This window comes from Zonotrichia albicollis, chromosome 19 (genome assembly GCF_047830755.1).
Source record: "Zonotrichia albicollis isolate bZonAlb1 chromosome 19, bZonAlb1.hap1, whole genome shotgun sequence".
NCBI classification, from domain to species: Eukaryota; Metazoa; Chordata; class Aves; order Passeriformes; family Passerellidae; genus Zonotrichia; species Zonotrichia albicollis.
The window spans coordinates 11,693,904-11,713,407 of NC_133837.1; the positions used below are offsets into that span (position 1 = coordinate 11,693,904).

At 45.7% G+C, this 19,504-nt stretch overlaps 1 long non-coding RNA gene across 3 annotated transcripts; it reads left to right on the forward strand.

The window, feature by feature from the left end:
• The first annotated feature begins 5,878 nt into the window (after positions 1–5,878).
• Positions 5,879–17,415, forward strand: LOC141731212 (uncharacterized). Of its 3 annotated transcripts, none has more exons than XR_012583196.1 (4): positions 5,879–6,315; positions 7,578–7,731; positions 11,616–11,820; positions 16,560–17,415. It is a non-coding gene; the product is annotated as an uncharacterized LOC141731212 (long non-coding RNA). The 3 variants fall into 3 exon arrangements; XR_012583195.1 differs by lacking the exon at positions 16,560–17,415 and adding an exon at positions 13,776–14,893 and having other exon boundaries at positions 5,882–6,315; XR_012583194.1 differs by lacking the exon at positions 16,560–17,415 and having other exon boundaries at positions 5,894–6,315; positions 11,616–14,893.
• Positions 17,416–19,504: the final 2,089 nt, after the last annotated feature.

Sequence of the window (19,504 nt, forward strand, 5' to 3'; positions counted from 1 at the left end):
CCTTGAACTTTAAACTTTATATTTTAAACCTTAAACTTTAAACCTTACATTATAAACTTTAAGCTGCCGGAGCTCTACCCACAGCCTCCTCCAGGCCTCGGTTCAGCCTCTTTATCCAGGATAAATTGGCTCACCCGGCTCTCACACGGAAGCTTTTATCCTGTCTTTTGCTTAGGGGCAGGGGGGGAATATGTTATTTCTGCCCTTCCCTGAAAATACTTGAATGAGACACATTGTCTGACCCATAATTCTGTGTACAGTGACAGGAGCAGAGGTGGCTGGGGATTTTTCCCTCCCTCCGTCTCTTCCGTGTGAGTTCTCCTGGGTTAAGTGGCCGGGGTAGGAACCCTCCCTCATTAGCTGGCTTTAATTAATTGAATTTCACGGTGAAAACACTCCTGTGTTAGGGGAAGCCCTCGGAAAAAAGACAAAGGGTTCAGGTATTTAATTTGTTCTCTTAGTTTTTCTTTGTCACGATGGATTACACAAGGTAAAACTGAGAAGTACTGTAATGTCTTTAATTCTGGCTGCTCACCACATTGTGGAGTAGAAGGTGCTGCATAGTGACCACCCCAGAGCCCATCAGAAGCTGATTTTGTAAGGACTTTTTTTGGCCTGCAGCTCTTGTGAGACGAACAATCTCGGCATCCGACAGTTGTCCATGACTATTTTCCTGTTTGCAGCCTTTTTGTATCGAAGTCTTCCTAATGTACTGCACAAATTGTGGATTGTACAGATTTTTATATATTATGTCTTATTTTATTATTTCTAAATAAATAATGAAAAAAATGAAAAAAAAAAAAAACCAAAACAATTTGAGGATGAGCTCGGTGTGTGCAGCCTGTGTGTGTAAAGGAGGAGGGAGATGGGTCTGGAGGGGGATATTGAGCTGTGTTTATGGTTGTCTGAGCACAGGCATTGTCTGGAGCTCTTGAGGAACAGACAGCTCGTTCTCTGTCTCCACAAAAGGCAGGAGGAAAGGTGATCCCAGCGTTATTTCCCATGGGAGAACACAAACGAGACTTGGACAGGGAAAATTTGCCCCAGGAGCTTTCCTTGAGGTCACACCTGGGACGGCAGAGCTCCGGGTCATTCCTTGCTCCCAGCGGAAATGGAAGAAAAACTCCAAAGCAGGGAAAGGGGGGAGGGATGAAAGCACCCAGAGCATCAGCAAAGGATTAAAAAATTAAGCAGGAAAGTCATCTTGAAATCCCCGTGTTTCGTGTCTGCCTGGAACATCTCCTTATTGGAACGCTCAGCTCCAAAGAGGCTGGGTGTAATCTGCATCCCTCATTTCCCTGAGCCCTGTGTCACCAGGACAGGGGAGCACAGCCTCCAGGAGCCACAGGGAGCTGTGAAATCCTGATTTCTGTGGCCTCCAGGGCAGATATTGAGGCTGCACTGATGCCTTGAGAAGGCTGAGCTGGAGCAGAGGCTGGACAGAGTTACAGAATAAAGCAGGGATTTATTCAAAGCATCTCCTCCATGGATCCACCTTGGGCAGCACAAAGGCCCAGCCAGGGCTGCACCCAAGATGAACCAAAATGGTCACAAAATGAGCCAAAATGGCCCCACAATGCACGGCCGGGCACGGGGTCTCTCCCTGGGATCAGTTCTGCTCCATTTGCACCTTGCAGTTCATTGTCCCATTCCAGCTTTAGCCCATCCAGTCCCACCCTGCTTGTTTTTCTCTCTCCAGCCCACGGGGTTTGTGCTCCTGGGCTGAGATTTGGATCATTTGTCCTTGGTGCCCAGCTGGAGCAGGAATTGTTTTGTCTCCCTGCTCTGTGCACAGAGCTCAGCATCCCCTGATGTGAGCCGAGCCCCACACACTGAAGCAGAACCTGAAACACAGAAAAGATAAACCTGAGGCATCAGCACAACCATGACTCAGCTGCCAAGCTTGATCCAGCTGGGATCAAACGCTGCTGCCCCAGCTGAGGGGAACATTTCAGTGCAGCTCTGACCCCTCTGCTGATTCCCAGCCCTTTTATCAGCCTGTAATGCCATTTATCCACGCCTGGGCTGCAGCCCTGACCCTGCTGAGCAGGACTCTATTTATACATTCAAATTTACTTTTTGAATCCAATGGAAAGCTTATCATCATAATTACAGGGCTGGATTTAGAGGCACAGATTAGCTGCCACTGCCTGCATCTGCCTCTTCTCCCTGCTGCTGAAGGCATCCTGGGGCACAGCTGCTCAGTGCCCTGCCCTGGATTCCCTCAGGGACAGCCTGGGGACCCCTCCCTGGCCTTTCCCTAAATCGTGAGCACCCTCTCCTGTCACTATGGGACACAAAGATGTGCACACACTGCTGTTCTCAAGGTGAAAAAAAGGAAATTATTTATTTGCTGACTCCAACTTTTATAGATTTACAAAAGTGACAGTGGATTGGAAGGTGACAGTGCCACTTCTCCAATGACACTGGACAAACCAGAATTAGGCCAGGTTTATTAAATCTGGTTATTCCTGCTCCAGGCTGTGCTGGTGCAGATTTGGGCTCATGGGGTTCACAGGGTCCTTGGGTTCCATTTTCCCTCTGTTCTGGCCCATCCCAGCTCTGATCCAGGTGGGAATGGGGCTCTGGGGGTGCCAGTGGGACACAGAGAATGTGGATCCCCCCATGGATCCTCTCCACGTTCTGGCCATGGTCACTCCTGTCAGCAAGACCCCAAAGGATTAAAAGCAATTAGTGAAACCCTGATTTATCCTAATTAGAGCCAATACTGGAGCTGTGTTAGAGCATTTATCTCCAATGCTCCAAGGCTTTCTCCCAGTGCTCTCTGGAGTTCATCTGCACCCTCCTCACCCTCTCTCCTGGCAGGGACAGCAGGCTGTGATCTCAGGACCCTGCTGGCTCTGCTATTTACCTTCAGAGCTGTAACATTTCCACACAGTTGGAGCGTGCTGGCATTTATTGCTGGCTCATTAAGTGCTGGGATGAAATCCTGCTGCAGCCCCTGCCCTGGGTGTTTAACAGGTCAGGGCTGCCAGCACTGCAGGGCCTGTGATGCCTCAGGATTTTGAATTTTGAATTTTTCATCTATTTGTAACCCTGCAGCTCTTCAGTGTGTAACTCCAAACTCCATGTACAGTGGGAGCTGCTGCTTTCCCATTTGGGGCAGACACAACAATTCCTCTGCAGGCCTGGCAATCAAGGACACCTCACTGCCCTCAGGCCCTGAGATGGAAACAAAAGGGAGTTGGGGGCAGCAAACTTGGGGAGAATGACTTCATTAGCTGGAGCTGTAATTGGAAGATGAACCCCCAATATGTCCTGCAGAGCTTCCCCTGCACCTCCTCAGGTACCGCGGCCTGGCCCAGCGCTGCTGTCACCCCTGGGCCCTGCAGGGACAGGGGCAGCTCGGTGCCATTGTCCAGGTCATCCCTGATGCCTTAGGGCTCTGCTTTTTATATTTTTCATCTATTTGTAATCCTGCAGCTCTTCAGTGTGTAACTCTAAACTCCATGTACAGTGGGAGCTGCTGCTTTCCCATTTGGGGCAGACACAACAATTCCTCTGCAGGCCTGGCAATCAAGGACACCTCACTGCCTCAGGGCCTGAGATGGAAACAAAAGTGAGTTGGGGCAGCAAACTTGGGTTGAATGACTCCGTTAGCTGGAGCTGTAATTGGAAGATGAACCCTCAGTATGCAAATGGCCCAAACTTATAAAAGTGGGAACATCTATGACCTCTCACCCATTTTGGGTGGGCTTTGTCTGCCCTAAATGTACCTGAATGCCCTGCAATAAATAAAATTGCTTTTTATTCCCTTAATTCTGCCTGGCCTCTGTTTTTAGGTAGTCCAAAAGGCACCACCTGTCCCCTGGCATTTTCTCTGACAGAATTTCTGTCAAATTAACTCCAGGTATGCACTGACTAAACATCTTCAGAACCTCTGGACAAAAAGACTGTGTGAGACTCATGAATCCATGCAAATCAGAAGGAGCTGTGTCAGCCCAGCTCCCCCAGGAATCCCTGGAGCTCAGCGTGTTGTGACAGCTCTGGCTGAGGCAGAGGCGCAGCTTTGTGGGGATAATGAGAGCTCTCTCATCCCCTGTGGCCTTCCCAGGGAGCCATCCTGCTGCTCCGGGCTGTGCTCTCATCAGCCACGAATGGAACTACTGGGAGAGAGCAGGGAAAAGGAGATGGGAGCAGCATTGGCATCTCTGGCCCCTCCTTTTTGTCCTCTGCAGGAATCGTGCCATGCTGCTGTGCCACCCCATTGATGCCTTGGAGGGGCACCTCGAACAGAGGCTGGGCAGAGTTAGAGAATACAGTGAGTTTTTATTAAAGGCCTTCAATAACTACATCTTGGGCAGTGCAAAGCCTTGCAGAGGTGAGAATTTGAGAATCTGAGAGGCTTTGAGGATTTTCTATAAATTCATTTCCCACACAGAGGCTACACCCAACATGTACGATGGTCACCAGTTTGTGGGACAGTTTGGTCTATTTGCATAAATAAATTTTGTTCTATTTGCATAAATAAATTAATATAAATTTTCTATAAATTAATTTCCTAAACAGAAGCTACACCCAACATAGACAATGGTCATGAGTTTTTGGGGCAGGTATAAGTTTGGTCTATTTGCATATCAAGGGTTAATTGTCCAATTACAGCTTCAGGAAATGAAGTCACATTCCCCCATTTGCTTTCCCCCCAGAATCATTTTTATTTATATTTTTGGGGTCTGAGATCCTCGAGTCTCAGGCCTGGAGGGATTGTTCTGCCTGTCCAAACTGTGAGGAGAGCTTGCTGACCCTCTGTATGGAGCTCAGAGCCCTGCTTTATTGCAGTACAGGAGCTGAAAAATACAAAACTAAACCTAAAAAAAGTTTTAGCTAAAAGCTAAAACTGAAGGCATCACCATCAATGGCAGTGCTCCAGAAAGAATAAAACACTCCTGTTGTGTCCTGTGTTTTCACACTTGGACACAGCAAGTTACACATTAAAGTTACACAAAAAATGGTTTTAATGTGTTTTGTTTCACATTAAAACCATTTGCATATGTTTGAGGTGTAATTAATTAGGTGGTGCTTGAAACCCTCACACTCTCCAAGTCTGGCAGGTTTCCCTCCATGGATATTTTCATGGCATTGGTTTGGATGGTGGTGGGTGCTCAAGGAGAACCTGCCCAGATTTTCACAGGTGACTTTATCTACTCTAAAGGCTGGTGGAGTTTCGCTGACACATCATCCAAGGGAATGTCTGTGAGCTGAGCATTTGGGATCTGCCTCCTGCTGCTCTGCCCCCAGCTCCGGAGGGACATGGAGAGAGTCCAGAGCAGGCACAAAGGTGACCAGAGGGATGGAGAACCTCTCCTGTGAGGAAGGGCTCAAATTTGGCTCCTGGGTGATTTTATTGCAGCATTCCAGGGCCTAAAGGGGATGCAGAAGAGCTGGAGAGGGACTGGGGACAAAGGATGGAGGGACAGGACACAGGGAATGGCTTCCACTGCCAGAGGGCAGGGATGGATGGGATATTGGAAAGGATTTCCTGGCTGTGAGAGGGGTGAGATCCTGGCACAGGGCTGCCCCTGGATCCCTGGCAGTGCCCAAGGCCAGCTGGAGCACCCTGGGACAGTGGAAGTGTCCCTGCCATGGCAGGAGGTGAAACAAGATCACCTTTAATGTCCCTCCCAACCCAAACCATTCCGTGACTATTCCCAGCAGCGCTGTGAGAGCCCAGGAGCTGCCCAGAAAGGAGCCCTGCACTGGGAGATTTGTGCCAAAAACCACCCCCATTCCACCCCAAGCCCTGCGTGCCCCCAGCACGAGGAGACACACTCAGTTCCAGCAGGGGAGATCCTGTCTCTGATAGGAGATGACCACATTCCTTCCTTGAAATCTGTCTCCTGCACGTATCAAAACCCATTAACAAACAGCCACAATCCGTGCCCTGGGGAAGCAGAGCAAGCTGCTTTTCTTTTTCTTGGCTGGCTCAGCCCGTGCTGGAATTGTGGGACTTTTCATCTGTGCACTCAAGAGGAGCGGAGTAAAAGTAGGATGATAAATTGTGGAAAAAAAAGAAACTCGCTGGCTTTGCTCAGAACCTCTGGCCTGCAGCTCCTCCTCTCGCTGTACTCCTTCCAGCACCCCAGAATTCCCTGCCTCCCTGCATGTTATGGCACCTTTGGGATGTGTTAGTCATAAGCATGAAGCTACTGGTGCTTTGCAGGGATATTTTCACTCTGGCTCTGGCAGGAGAGCTCTGACACAGCCCTGCTGTCGGCAGCGCTCGCTCGACGATGCCTCCTGAGATCCCAAAACTCCAAAAAAAAAGGGGGAAACAGCCAATTTTCATTTCCTCAGGTATGCTGGAGGTCCTTCTGCTGTTCTGTGGTGGTGTGGGGTGGAGGTGGGGTGGAGGCAGGGGTGGTGGCTCAGAGGGGACCTTTGTGCTGTCCTGCCCAGCCCCTGCTCTGTCCTTTTGAGGCTGGGGGGATTTGCTTCTCTCTCTCGAGACCCTGAGGGTTCTTCCTGCCCTGGGGAAATCCACATTGATCCTCTCAGCCTGGGGATCCTCCTTGGCACCGTGGATGATCCATGGGATTCCTTTCCTTGGGACCCAGAGCCCTCCAGGGGCTGAGCAGAGGCAGCTCCAGGAGGATCTCAAATCACCTCCAATGGTGCCCCAAAAATCACCTCCAATGGTGCCCCTAAAACCCGACCTGGGCTTGGGCTGAGCCTGAATTCGCCTTCTTTGAGCTCATTTGGATCTGTAATTTCAGATAATTAACATCTCCTCCAGGGCAGCTGATAAGTGGGAGCTTCCCTGACTTTATGGGAAGCTGCCCTTGGGGGCAGGAGTGCAGTCAGGCTCTTTTCATCTCAAACTGGAGCCATTTCAGCAAATATTCCAAAATTTGAGGGCAATCCTAACCCTCTGACTGTTTATATGTGTAGAATTCCTGGTTTATCCCAGCAGGTTTAGTGGCAGTCCCAGTTTGGAAAACTTTCCTTGAGCATTTTAGGCCCAGTTCAGTAACAAACAATGACTGGTCAAAAAAGATCTGATATTTTTATCAAATATTTTCCACCTGGATTTTATCAAGCAGAAGGTGAGGAAGACTTAAAATCCCAAAGGATTTAAATTAAAATATTCAGGTATTATAGGTGTATTCAGACCTTTCATGCTCAGAGTGACTTCCTGATGTTTTTCACATAACCTCACGATTTTTGTCCTCTTTTTTCCATCATAAATAATATGATAATATTATAATAATATGATAATATTATATTAATATGATAATATAATAATAATATTATAATATCATATGATATTATATGATACTATCATAATAATAACACAATATATAATAACAATATGATAATATTATAATAATGTGATATTATGGATATGATGGAATAAATGGGACAAAAATGGTGTAAAGGAAAACTTTTCCACATTAAATATTCTCACACTGAAGAGGTTGTGACGCAGAGAACAAGCTTTTACATATTTCTCTCCTTCAGACAGAGAACTGGGGAACAAAATACATTAAAACAGCAAAGTGCAGTGGGTAGAAAAGGTTTTGTTGAATGAAATGCCATTTTTTTGTTTTTGCCCTTAGGGAACAATGAGAAAATTTCTCTTTCTGAGCCTATCTCCTTCTGAAACGAGCTCCAGGAGTGGTCACAACCTGCCATAAAAATGCCATGTGCAAGAGAATATATTTAATATGGGGCAGGCAGAATGGAACGATACGATCTGTTTGGGGTTTGAAGGTAAATGTTTAGACTTTTTTTCCCTTTGAAATAATCTGGGAGAGATGCTGGTTGGCTCAGTTGGGAAATGAAATCACGGAGGATTTATGCCATTAATGACAGGCTATGATGTCAAAGACATTTGGCCCGTGGCCATAACCTTTTGTGTGGCTCTGGTTGACTCTTATAAATAAACAGCCCAGCTCAGCTGCTGCCTGCAGAGGAGTCCCCAGCACTTGGGAACCCTGAAAAGCAGCACTTAAAAAAATAAAAATTGAGGTAAAAGATCAAGGGAAAGGAGCTTTCTGCCCTCAGCATCTCTGGGCTCTGCAGCAGGGCCTGGGTAATGTTTAAAGAACAACATCAAAACTGATTTGGTTTTATGAAACTCTGCTGGCTCCTGTTGATTTGTAATTAATCAAAAACCCAGGCACATGGTCAATAGCGTCCATCTCCACGGGGTTTGCTCCTTCTGTCCCATTTGTGGTACAAAAAAGCAAATTTTGGTTGGGTTTTAGAGCCCTGCAGGGTTTTGGTTCCTAAACCCCTGGTGGTCACAATTGGTTCCTAAACCCCTGTGGTCACAATTTAAAGCTCATCCATTCAAGTGCATCCCCTGATTTAGGATCTGTATTTTCCCCTTGGGGTGGAAGGGACCCTCAAGCTCATCCCTTAAAGTGCATCTCTAGATTTAGCATCTATTTTTTTCCCTTTGTGTTGAAATGGACCTTAAGTTCATCCACTCAAGTGCATCCCCTGATTTAGTATCTAGTTTTCCCTTTGGAAAAAAAAAAAGGACTTTAAAGTTGGAAGGGACCTTAAAGCTCATCCATTAAAGTGCATCTCCCTGATTTAAGATTTGGTTTTCCCTTTGGGTTGAAATGGACCTTAAAGTTCATCCATTCAAGTTCATCCTCCTGATTTAGGATCTGGTTTTTCCCTTTCCCTCCTCTCCTGGTACCTCTTTTCCACCCTTTCCTGTCTCTGGCCACAGACAGTTGGACTTGGAGTCTTTGGTGTCACAGAGTGACTTTGGCACAGCTCCCAGGCCCTGTCTGGGGCTCAGAGGGTTCCAAACCCAGAGCCTGGGCCAGGAATGGGTCAGGTGTCCTATTAACATTCTGCTCTTAATTAGCCGACACCACTAATTAGCACCCATGTGCAAAACACAGCAGAATATTGAGCAGAAAACATCTCAATTTGGGCAGATTTGTACCCTGTGGATATTGTTTATTTTTAATTTCAAGTCCCTTCAGCAGAAACATCTTCTCCCCCAGGAGTGGAGCCTCCTGGGCAGGGTTGGAGAGCAGAATAAGAACAGAACTTTAACCCATGCTGTAAACCATTTATTAATATTGAATAAGCCCCTGCCTTCTTTCAACACAAATAAAATATTACTGCTCTCCAAGATGAAATATGCTGAAATGGAGCAAAGATTTCTATTTTTCCAAAACAAACAGTCTTCAAGTGAGGTCTTTTTGCAATTATTTTAGAGATCTTTTTGTGGATTGGACGGGAGCCTAAAAATAATGTAGATTTGAAGCTCTGACAGCTCCAATAATGACAGTGCTGTAAGTCAGCTCAAGCACCCCACTTTCCTCTGGGTACCAGGGCTCCCTTTTTCTCCTGGATGTTTAGAGCATTTTAATGTATTCTGGTGGAACATTTAAACCTCAATCACCAGCTCCTCTGGAAAAAACCACTTTTGTATTTTTAGGACTGGAAAAGGACAGAGGAAACTTGTTTCTCCCTATTAAAGCTGTAATAATTGTCTCTACTAATCAAGGAGGGAGGGAGGGGAAGAAAGGGAATAATGTGGCGCTTTTAGTGATCCAATTGTGTCACAAACCAAGAATGTGAAGGGTGAAACACAACCACCAAATGTCAGACACAATGACAGCACTGGAGGTGCCAGAGCTGCTCTGGCCGGGGCCAGGTGGGTGCAAGGTCCCAACTCAACCCAGCCACAACCTCCAGCCTGGCAGAGCCACTCCTGGTCCTGTTTTGGACCTGGAGCAGCATCCATGACCAGCACTGGTGCTCTCTGCAGCAGAACTTCCACAGAAGCTGGGGTTGCCCCATCCCTGAAATGTCCAAGGCCGGGTTTGGAGCATCCTGAGATTTTAGAAGGTCCCAGGGGTGGGATTTGATGGGCTTTAAAGTCCTTTCCAACCCAGACTTCTCCATCATTCTGTGGTTCCATCTGTGATTTTATCTCCCACCCCTCCCTGCAGTGGGAGATGGAATCCCACTGGAAGAGGGAATGTGGGATGGGAGATGGAATCCTCCATGCCAGGGAAGCAGCAGAGAGGAGCCAGGGATGTTTGCTGCACCTTTGCAGCTCAGCGCTGCTCCAGAAGAAATTAAGAAGTAATCTTCGTCGTTTGATTAATTCTGGATTAATTTTGGAGGATGTTTTGAGACAGGAGGGACGAGGTGCCGGTGAATGCAAGGGAAGGTTGGATTGTTTCCACTGCTCTGTGCCACAGATTGGAAGGGGAAAATAAATACCCTGGTAGCTGAGATAATCCTGGTGGAACAATCCTGTAATATCTGCTGAAAGCTGCCTGCACGACTGGATTGGGAACTTCCAAATGGGAACATTTCCAGTGTGTGCAGTGTCTGGCCCCTGATTTAAATTCCCTTAATTCTACCCTTGAAGCTTCTAGTCCTTTACACTTAAAAAGGCAGAAATGCTTATTATTTGTGCTTGGGAGAGGAGACAAGATGTTTGAGTCTCAAAATGTGCTTTGTTTTTCCTTTTCCTTTCCTTCAGAAAAATGTAATTGCACACAAACCCCTCTAAACAATTCTCCTCGGCTGCCTGAAGAGTCCCTTGGCTGAATTGTAAATCACTATAAAGCGCACCAAAATAAAAAAAAATAGCAAGATCAGGGCCTAAATGAGGTTTGGAGCTGTCTAGTCTGGGGTTCTGTGAGGTAATTAAATCAAGGAGACTTTCTGATCTATAGGAGGGTCAATGTAGCAGGGCAGTGCTTTGAACCATGGGCTCATTAAGGCACAATTGCCTTCTTTGCTGCCCGGGTTGTTTATAACAGAGGCTTATTCTGGAGCAGTCAATAACTGGGGAGCATAAATCACACGGCAGGAAGAGTTATTCCCACTTGATGGGCCTGATCCTCAGCTGGTATAAACCCCTGCTGCCCCAGTGATGCCACCTCAGTGATTTAGCCACACAATCCCAAATTCTGCCTCACGCTGTTCCCATTGGATTGGGTTTGTTTTCATTCCGTGGGCACAGGTTTTCATGGATGGAGTGATGGTGGGGTTCACTGGGATAGTTAAAAATTAATTTTGTCAAGTCTGAATGGTTCTCTTCCTGCTCCCTTCATTTTATTAAAAAAGGAGTTACCCTGTGAATTCTTGTCAGCTCAGAACCATTTCCTGGAATCCCATTGAGGTGACTTGGAACATTCCCTTTTCCTAAATATTTCTGTTGGCCTTTGGATGATTTAGTGGTGGTGGTTCTAGATTTTAACCCAATTCAAAAAGGACATCCATGGGCTCAGCACTGGCAGGGCAGTGATGGCAGCACACCCCATGTCCATCCTTCTTCAGAGGGATGTGCCCAGCAGTTTTGGGAATGTCTAAGTCTGGCTTTCCATTGATTTCAGCCCAGCTCTGCTCCTTGGGAACCTTCCTATTCCCCTGTGTAGGGTTGGGTTTGGCCAGATCAGGTGGATTTCCAAAATCTCCCTTAAAGCTGCAGATAAATCTCTGTAAATATTCTCTAAAACTGAAAAAGAATCTCCAAAAACCTCCTCAAAAGCTGAAGATCAGCTCCAGAGCTGAAGATTTTGGTTCATCACTGGAGTGATGGGCTGGTGTTGGATGTGCCCAGCAATTTTGGGAATGTCTAAGTCTGGTTTTCCTTGTGATTGCAGCACCAAGGTTCTGACTCTGCTCCTTGGGAACCTTCCTCATCCAGATCACAGGGATTTCCAAAATTACAGCATTCCCTCAAAGTTGAAAATAAATCTCCAGAAATCTCTTGGAAAACTGAAGATGAATCTCCAAAATCCTCCTCCAAAGCTGATGATCACCACCATTACTGAGTGGTGAGTGTTGGAAATGCCTGGAAAAGCCAAGGTGAGCCCAAAATCTGCTTTAAACCCCTGCCCCAAGCACTGAGCCAGCCCAGCTCTGCTCCCCTCAGTCCCACCTCACCCTTTAAGCAGAGCTCATCACCAATAATTAATTAATTAAACCAAAGCTCTTTCCCAGCCTTGTTCCCGTGCTGGCTGGGAGCAGAGCTGGCAGTGTGAAGTCATTTTTGTGCCCTGTGTCATCACGCTGATGTCAGGGCTGCTGTCAGCACTGTCAGGGTGGTGTTTATGAAGCTGGAGATCGATATTAAATAGTGGATTTAGGATCCATTGGCACAGCTGCAGCTTGGGCTGCCTTTGACCTTCTTCGGCTGACAGGGAGCCAGAGGGGTTTTTCCATGGCATTAAGTTAAAGGAGTTTCCACTGCCCAGCTTTCTGCTCTGCCTTCACCATATCACTGTCCCAGCTCTTCCTGGGAATCATAAAAAAAGATTTCTCAGAGGAAATAATAAAAATTGATGGGAGAAATCTCCAGAGAACAAAAACATCAAACCAGCAAAGAGACAGAACACGAGGAAACAGCCAAGGAATAATGTGAAAAATTGATGAGCAGAGCTGCAGATACTGGAAAACAATAAACAAGCAGAATCTGCTTAACCAGGGATGATTGTAATGTTATTTCTCTGGGTTGAAAACACTGAGTTTTATATCCATCCAGGATTCTGGCACTCACACAATGGTGTGTCCAGGCATTTCAGCTCTCTGCTGTTCTCTTTGAGACACACAAAAATTATGTCCGCTGGTTTTTCCATGAAAAATTACCGGGGTTTTATTCCAAGCTGTTTCACAAATCAAAGCTGTCACTGCAGCGAGGGTGAAACATTCGCCGGCTCTCATCGCTGTCCTCCTCCCCCTGCTCTCCGGGGAGGGAGGAACATATGTGTTTGAGAACAAATAATCAGCACTGCTCGTATTTAAATACTGTTCTCTGCACAATAAACCTGTACCTGTGAGGAGAAGCAGAGGGGAGAGGAGCTGCAGGAACAGGGAATTGCAGATCAGGACAAATATTTGCATCCCAGCCCTGGGAGGATTCTCCTCCTTTCCTTCTGCTTCTCCTTCATCCCTCTGCCCAAACTCAGCTCCTGGGCTGGGCGGGACAGATTTTATTGCCCACTGTGTTTAAGATGACACCTAAACTCCATCTCAAGTGATGCTCCACATCATAAAACCTCCAGAAATGCTGATTTGGCTCTCTGAGCAAATTAAACCTGGAAATTTCCCTGCTGAAGGTTCACAAACACACACCCCCACCTCATCCCCATAAATTAGGCTGTCTGTAAATCCACCACCTTCACTGACCTATCCTTTTCCCACCATCTCCCTCCAACTCTCCCAAGCAATTTGGGAGCCTCAGGCCCTCAGCATTTTCTCCTGAACCCACGATGGCACTTTCCTCTTAGCCTGGAGATCTTCCTTGCTCTCCTAATCTTCCCCAAACCATCATTTTCTTATCCAAAGCTGCTTAAGCACTTTGGGGAGGAACGTTCATTTCCAGGCAATATGTGCCCAACCTTGGCCCAGCGCTGCTTTGCAAGTGGAGCTGCCCATAATCCGGAATAAAATTAAACCTTAATCAGCGTGTTCTGAGGGAAAGATTTGTCACTGCCCAGCAAACAGGGATCTTAATGAAGATGTTGGTCCTTGCAGGGCACAAATCCATCCCTATCCTCTGGCTTAAAGGGATGTGCAGCTGTGTGCAGGAATGGGGGATTTTCCCCCTCTGAAGCAGCGTGGTGCTGTTAAGAGAGGTTTATATATTGGTATATAAACCTTAAAAAATGGGTGTATAATTAAATATATCTGCCTGAATTCCATTAAATCAGCAGGACATGGAGGGTTCACCTCAGTGCCAGGAGCAGCCTCATCCCTGCTTGTACAAATTGACCTGCAGATGAATTAAATCTCTTTTTTTCCCTGCTGTGACACCGTGACAGGGGTTAGAAATCAACCCAGGTCTCTGACCCGCCGCCCCCGAGCGCGAACCACAAGGATTCTTTCACCCTCTCCATTTCTCAACTGCTGGTAATTACACTTAGAAAAGCTCTGGGAGCCAAAACAAACAAGGGAGATGTTTCCAGTGAGCTCTCAGTTTGTTGTGAGCCCTTCCAAGAGGGTTTTTGTGCACGAGGCAGAGCAGAAAGGTCTCGAGTTGCTGAGCCCTCTCCTCGCGTCTCCGTTTGCGTCCGAGCTGACTTCGCCCTCCTTGGACGGGACGTTTCCTCCCTCTCACATGATGGGAAAAACAAATTCCACGCTGAATCGGGCCCCAGCCAGCGTGACCTGGATTGCTTTCAAAGGACAGGGAATTTGGTCACTCTGGACCTGCCTCAGAACCGATTGGAAGAGATTTTATTCTTTTTTTTTTTTAATTTCCCGTCACACTACGAACTGTGACCTCACTCTTGGGTAATGCACAGTCCGTGTCCACAGACTTCCTATTAATTATATTTAGTTTTAAATACAATCACTGGACAAAATAATAATAATAAAAAAAGCATTATTGCATTTTTCTAAGCTACGTGATTTTTTTCATGGATGTGAAAAATCCAGCACCGCCTTGCTCTGCACTGAGTCACCAGAATGTGCTTATCAGAGAGAATCTGTTGGAGAAAATCATCTGTATTGCCTTTTTTTTCCCTTGGAGCCCGTTCATCCATGACCTCATGGAGCTTCCCAAGAGTTGGCTGAAGCCTGGGCACCTGGAATTAGTGATAAAATCTCACCTGGCACCGCATTTCACCATCGGGACGAGTTATCCAGGAGATCTTGTTCAATAGAAACCTGTGGGAATGTTTCAATCCTGTTATTGACTTTTCTTCCCAAGCTTTGTAATGAATTCCCTGTGCCCCAGGCGGGCTGGATTAGCAGGGACAGCTGAGCTGGGCTCTGGCACAAACGCCGGTGTCCATCTGGGTGTCCCTGTCCCACCACTGGGGACCCTCCCAGGGTCCAATGAATGTCACTGTTTTCCAATATATATACATAAAAATAATAAATTATACATAAATATAATATATTATAATACTAATAATATATATAAATATACATTTATTTATGTATCAATACATATAAATAAATAAATAAATATATATTATATATAAATATACACATTATATATTATATATATAAATATAAAAAATATATATCTATCATCACACTTACACATTTTTTCCGCAGTTTCCACACACCCATATATATATAAAATTATGTGGAAAATGTGGAAAAAATTGTAGAAAAAAATTTCCAATGTTCATTGGATGTTTTCTAATGAATATCATTGTTTCCCAATATATATATATACAATATGATATATATTCTGTAAATATATTAAATATATAATATATATTATATATTATATAGAATATATATTATATATATATAAAATCACAAAATATATATATAATGACATTTCCATATTTTTCCACATTTTCCACCTATATATTTATATTATATATATGTATATATATATATATATATGTGTGTGTGTGTGTGTGTGTGTGTGGAAAATGTGGAAAAAAATGTGGGAAAATATTCCAGTGTTCATTGGATGTTTTCCAATGAACATCATTTAAGCTTCCTTAAAAAATAAGGAAGCTCCAGCCCACAGTGGGCACAGTGGGAGACACCCATCTTCCTTTCAATTCCTTGTCTTTAAACCTCACAGGTTTCTAAGAATAAAGGATTGAATTCAGGAATAAAGCATTCCCTGCCAGTCTCCAAACTGGAACTCTGTGGGTTAAAGACATAATAGTCACTGCAGAATTCCTCTGATGAGACATCAACTTCCAAGGAAGCGATTTTTTATGAGTTTGGGCCAAGCTCACAGGTAAAAGTGGTGGAGTTTGTGCTTGGCTTTGAGACCAGCGAGTCCATTCAGATAACTGGGATTTAAACCTAGAATTCACTGTGGAAAGGAGCAGTGGCTTTGGAATATCCTTCAAGGAAAATCTGACTGTGGGATTTGGCGCTCAGTGGCCAGTGGGTGCCAACTCCAATTCACCAGGGTGGTGCAGAGATCATGAAGTGGCAGAAAGTCCAGAAGAAACTGGGTTAGGGATGAATTCACCCTTCTGGGACAAAACCTGGCCAGGCTGATGCCCAGATATCCGTGCAGCCATTTCAGCCCAGCCCAGAGATCGTGTTTTACCTCAGAAATTCTGACCTGGGGAAGCGTGGAGGTGACTCAGACCCCAGGATGTGCAAATCTGAGCACACCCTGACCCACCCAGCCCTTTGGGGAGCAGGTAGAGGTGGATCTCATCCAAAGCCTGGGGACACACACGTCCAAATTCCAGGCTCCCTCTGCTGAAGTCACCTGGGGAACGGTGGCTTGGTGCTGGCCAAACCTGGTTTGAGCTGCCTCTCTGGATGGATGAGGTAGAGCTGCTATAAAATGAACACTGATCCACTCAAATTTATGTTCTGCAGCTAAACTGAGCAGATGATTTTATTATCTGACTACAGAGCAGCCCGAGCCACATGAAGAGAGGGACGGAGCACCAATCAAACACGGCACTGCTATCAGGGGAGATTTCCAGCAACCTCTGCCACAAGTTGCAAGATGTTTATGAGAAACAAAGACAGTTTGAAATGACATGACATTTAATTTTTTAAGGCAGTAATTGCCTATTTCCTTACCAAAATTAGAAACAGCAAAATGCTTTGTAAAGCCCTCCCTCTGGCAACCTCTGTTGTGATGCAGATTCTTTTCTTTCCAGCTGAGGAATGGATCCCTTTTCCAAGAGGAGCCTGGGGTGGGCTGGAACCCCCTGAGCTGAGCTCAGACTCAGTGCCAGGGGGCAGTGCCAGCCCTGGGCTGCTGCAGGAGCCAGGTGAACGTGCCTGCAAGGGAATGACCGAGGCAGCTGCAAGGGATAAATTTCACCTCCTCACTCCTCAAGGAGAAAACAACTTTGATTGCCCTTTGAGTCCTCCTGTCTCGGGTTTTGGTTGATAATTGCTGCCCTGAGATGTGCAGGGTGTCTCTGCTCCGGCCCGTGCAACTGAAGAACGAGTTTGGACTCTTCACTTTTCGGTCTTGAGGTTGTTTATTAATTCTTATCCATAAAATTTTCTTTCTGCCCAGCCAAGATCTGCTCAGCAGGGCAGCCACAGGCACTCTTTGTGTTGTCCTTTTATACTACAAACTATGTATAACATATTTACACTTAATTCCCAATACCATCACCTGTGTTAGACAGTGCACTTCTACTCTAAACCAATCCCAAAGTGCCAACATCACTGCAGAAAATGGAGAACAAGAAGAAGAAGAAAGAAGAAGGACTAGACACGCCCTGATTCCTCCATCTTGTCCCCATAAGCCCCACACCAAAAATCATAAAATCTACATTTTCACCCCGTGAATATCTTATTATTACACTACTCAAACCTGTGGGACTTTCATGTCCTCATACAAAGCTGGTAACTTGCTCCAGGGGTCAAAATCAAATCCCCAGATGTTGTGGGCAGCGTGCCAGGGTCTCTGAGCCCCCCAACGGGTTCTCAGCAACTCTGGACACCCAGAGGGATGTGCTGAGTTCCCACACTCCTGCTTCAAAATTAAAGGGTGGAAAGGAGTTTGTTGTGTTTCACCACTCAAGCTGAAGGTGAGGAGTAGTTTGTTCAAATTTGTGGGGAAATAGAGAATTGTGGAATTGTTGAGGTGGGGACTTTAAAGATTTTCCAGTTGCACGGGGACACTTTCCAGCATCCCAGGTGGCTCCAAGCCCCATCCAGCCTGGCCTTGGACACTTGGGATGGGGCCTCCCTCTGTGGGATGGACATGACTTGTGGCTAAAGTTTTAATTAGCACAATTATCCTTTGATGAATGAGTGTTGCTGAGCTGACATCAATTATGTCTCCCTTCAACCCCTTTTTGCCACATGCCCCAGCTGCAAATACTTGCAAAACGCCTCAGAAGCTCCTGGAAATGGCTGTAGCCCAGTTAATGAGAAATTCCAGAGTCCTGCATAAAATCATGCTTGGAATGCAAACTCAAACTGCTGGGCAGGGCAAAGGAGGGATCATTGTTCTCTCAAGGGGTGCTCTGGGCTCCAGGGACCTTGCTGTGCCCTCTGAGGCTTCAGGAGGACATGAAATTATCTGGCCCCAAGCAGGGATTGTGGAGCCTTGCAGTGCCTGCAGCACAAACCTGGGTAAACACCAGGAGACAAAATTAATTGGGATAAAGGCAGGAGATGCAGATCCCTCTGACAGCAGAGAGCACTGGAATAAATCTTCTCTCTTCCTCTGAATGGGATCACAGTCCTCACCAGAGCAGTGCTTGGAGGACTTCATTTCAGAGGAAAGTGTTCCTGCTACTGAAAATCCCACCACAGAGTTAATTCCAGGGTAATTCTGCTGGATGCCGACTGAAACCAGAGGCAGCTTTAAGATGAGGTGAAAATTAAAGTATTACGCTGAGTGTGACAATGTGGTTACATCCTTTTATCCTGCTGTTGGACCACCAGTGTCCCACCCTTTTCACAGTTTTCCTTTAAACATTATTTTTCCTTTAAACATTATTTTTTCTTTAAATATTATTTTTCTTTTAAACATTTTTTGTTTTCTTACACTTCTGTGCCCTTCTGATCTCTTTTCTCCAGGTCATTTGACAGTTTGTATCTTTCTCTTTTTGCGTTTTGTGGCCACTCCAAATTTGGAAAATTGTGATTAGGCTTGAATTTACAAGAAGGAAAATGATCCCTGTGCTCTCACAGCTTTGCTAAGAAGAATTCCTATAATTCTGAGATCTGGCATCACTCCAGGAGGCGAATCCCCTTTGGTGGCTGTCAGATATTACTGCACCACCAATTTTGAATCCAATTTTGATCTGTTTCAAGCAGAATACAGGGGAAAATTTTGACGGTGTTCACAGGGGTTCTAGGTAGGGAAGAGATGAGGATCTGACTTCATGTTTCAGAAGGCTTGATTAATTATTTTCTTATATATATTACATTAAAACTATACTAAAAGAATAGAAGAAATTCTTCTTCTTCTTCCTTTATCAGAAGGCTGGCTAAGAATAGAATAGGAAGGAATGATAACAAAGGTTTGTGGCTCAGGGCTCTCTGTCTGAGCCAGCTGGGCAGTGATTGGCCATTAATTAGAAACAACCACATGGACCAATCACAGATGCACCTGTTGCATTCCACAGCAGCAGATAACCATTGATTACATTTTGTTCCTGAGGCCTCTCAGCTTCTCAGGAGGAAAAATCCTAAGGAAAGGGTTTTCCATAAAAGATGTCTGCGACAGAAAATGAGCAAGCACCTCCCTGTGGAGCACCTGGAATTCTGACTGCCCCATGTCCCCTCTTTAGCAGACACCTGTCCTTTCAAACCAGGACACTCTGGCGGGTGCCAGAGCAAAGGGAGAAGCATCCAGCAGTTGTGCTGGAGCAGGGAGCAGTGCTTGGATGAAGATTTCCCAGGATGAGATCATCCACGCTCCTTGGGTCGTGCCCACAGGAGTTCTGTGGCAAGAAAATGAAAAAATAATAATTCTTCAAGGAAAAGTGCTAAAAGATTTTTACCAATTGCCTGCTGACAAACCAGTGGAACATGTGAATATTTGTCTCTTGGTTTTGCAGCTCTATCAAGACCAGCAAAACCACAGCAAGGGTTGGACTTGCTTTGCCCCTGCTGCCTTTTCGAGCCGTTT